A 2,981-nucleotide genomic window follows, 5' to 3' on the forward strand; every position below is an offset into this window, starting at 1 on the left:
GGTGTTTTGTGGCTAACGATGCATTTTCATCCAAGTAAACATATTCTGGGCTACAAATGTACGTCGGACAAAAAGAAAGAAAATAAGCATCTCCCCGGAAATAATTGTTTACGGGCATTAGGCTCCCCTAGTGGGGTAATTAAAAGTGTTCCTAGACATGGCTATTATAAAAGTCATATTAAGAAGCACGAATGGATTTATCATCCTTGTCACAGTACTACTTCAAAGTTGCGGTCCTCAAGTCCTCACTTTAACGAAGGAACAAAATTCATAACATACATCACTTGAAAACCGCAAGGTGATGAGCTTGGACTTGCAACCTGCAACAAATATTTCCTGCCCACTTATCAAACATGGTTAAGGAATCTACGCGAAGTGTGACAGTGTTGGCTTTGCCGAGCACAAATTGGTAGCATTTTTGAAAAGAAATACAGAAAACAGCCTGAAACACACATGTTGCTGTCAGAGGTCGGTCGTGATGCGGCGAAATGTCTCTGTCCACTACTTGGAACCCGGCGCTTTTATATCTGGGCCAACTGGATCGTATTAGACTTCATGGCTGGAGAAGATTCACTGGGCATGCCTGGCGACCAAGCCCGTTTTCATTCGATTTCGTGTCATACAGATCAAGGAGATCAGAGAAAGACATTCCGGCTCCCGGTTGTTTCTCTGAAGGAATATTTGTATAGAGCGGACAGTTTGCACCATAACCAGGAACCCACTACCCTGAAAGACACGGAAATTCGCGTCGCGTGCGTGGATCTTGAGGCGGTGCTTAATCGTACAACACCAGATTGTCATTCTTGGCGAGGCGACGCCATTTTAGAAGCGGTCGCAATGCGCAACGTGACTGTACGAAAAACCTTTTACAAGCAAAGAAGCGATGCCGTCCAACGTATGTTTGAGAGCAACGTCGATATATTTGGAAGCCTAAGCAATATAGCCTCGCATGCTTACCATCACTTTGCAGTCCCTCCTATCATCGAATTCTGGCATGAAAGCTTTTGGGCAAAACGAGCGTCTTCTTCACCGCTATCCTTCTATGCCATACTAGATGAATCGAAGGTAGGCTTGCTGCTTGCCGCGGCGGCACTGTTACTTTCACTTTTTGTGCTCACCACCGCGGATATGGAGCGTATTAGAGAAGGGTCTTTTCAATCCGTGGGAGCTTCGTTCACGTTCCTTCTGGCCTCATTCTATGCGACGTCCTGGACGACTCCTTGTGTGGGTCGTTTCGCCACTGTTGGCATTTTTGTGTGCGGACTATGGCTGATATGCATTCTCCCGTTTTCAAACTACATTCGAGGAGAGCTGAAATGCAGAGTGACACTGCGTAGGACTCCTGAACAGTTGGACAATATTGACAAACTCGAGCGCGCTCTAGACAAAGGCATATTGAAGCTGTGTGTAGTGGAAAAAACTTATTTGCATCAGCGTTTGTTAGGTATCACTTATCCTGACGGCATTGTTCGAAAATTACACGACACATTTGTGCGAAGCAGCGGGCATACCGTTTTGAAGTATCCTCGATTTGCGGACTGCCTGCTCTGCGCTAATCACAAAAACCGAATCTGCTTCGTCTACAGTCTGCCACGTTCGTATCTACTGCATTAAAAGCGCGGGCTTGTCGAGTCCACTGAACCACTGGGCACTCTTTTTCTGTCCATAGCGGTTCGTAAAAATTATACACGGATGCCTGGTTTGCACAACCTTATCAGAAGAATACTTGAAACGTCTCTACTGCGACAACATGAACACTTTGCCAAACTAGAACACTTGCGGGTCTATGAAGACCACAATGTTAAGGAAACACGTCTCCTTGAATTAAGCGAGTTTGCCTCTTTCTTACTCGTCTTCAGTGCAATCTTGGGTATGACTGTTATCGTCCTGGGGTTAGAGTTGTTGATTGGACCAAAATTAGAGAAGGGTGAGACAAATGCAGCAGCATCCCAGCTTAGTGCTGAGAGCTTAACACACTGAACAGGAGTCGACATATCTCAAATTAAAACGAAGAACATCTATCTACTATCTACTATCTATCTATCTATCTATCTATCTATCTATCTATCATATACTATCTAATCTATCTATCTATCTATCTATCTATCTATCTATCTATCTGTCTGTCTGTCTGTCTGTCTGTCTGTGTCTGTCTGTGTCTGTCTGTCTGTCTGTCTGTCTGTCTGTCTGTCTGTCTGTCCTGTCGGTCTGTCTGTCTGGTCTGTCTGTCTGTCTGTCCGTCGTCCTGTCTGTCTGTCTGTCTGTCTGTCTGTCTGTCTGTCTGTCTGTCTGTCTGTCTGTCTGTCTGTCTGTCTTCTGTCTGTCTGTCTGTCTGTCTGTCCGTGTCCGTCGTCCGTCCGTCCGTCCGTCCGTCCGTCCGTCCGTCCGTCCGTCCGTCGTCCGTCCGTCCGTCCGTCCGTCCGTCCGTCTATCGTATCTATCTATCTATCTATCTATCTATCTATCTATCTATCTATCTATCTCTATCTATCTATCTATCTATCTATCTATCTATCTATCTATCTATCTACAACAAAACAAACCAAGGTTTAACTCTATTATGAGAGTCAGGACTGGCCATCAAAAATCCAAGGCTAGTCCTTCGGTACAAAATTAAGTTTAATGTTTGCTATCACTGACCACGTCTCTGTACCTTCTCCCAGGTCGTTGCTTTGTGGCTAGTTGTGCGGCGCCTAATCGTTTGCTTAAATTTGAAAATAGCGCTACGTCGAGACACAGAGCAGAAGCTGCAAGGCACGACGCTGACCAGCAATAACACTATTTCATCTTAGGCGAATGCATAACTTGAAAAAAAAAGCACTTGCCCATTGTTGATTTTGACGACAAACACTCCACTAAGGCGCATGCGGGAAAATTAGTCAGCGTTGAAGATATTCATGCTCTCTTTTCAACAAATGTAGGGTAGCCAACTTTCAGATGATTCATTTCACGCGTGATTCGTCTGCTCGTGTGAATTGAGC

This window comes from Rhipicephalus sanguineus, chromosome 8 (assembly GCF_013339695.2).
Source record: "Rhipicephalus sanguineus isolate Rsan-2018 chromosome 8, BIME_Rsan_1.4, whole genome shotgun sequence".
NCBI classification, from domain to species: domain Eukaryota; kingdom Metazoa; phylum Arthropoda; class Arachnida; order Ixodida; family Ixodidae; genus Rhipicephalus; species Rhipicephalus sanguineus.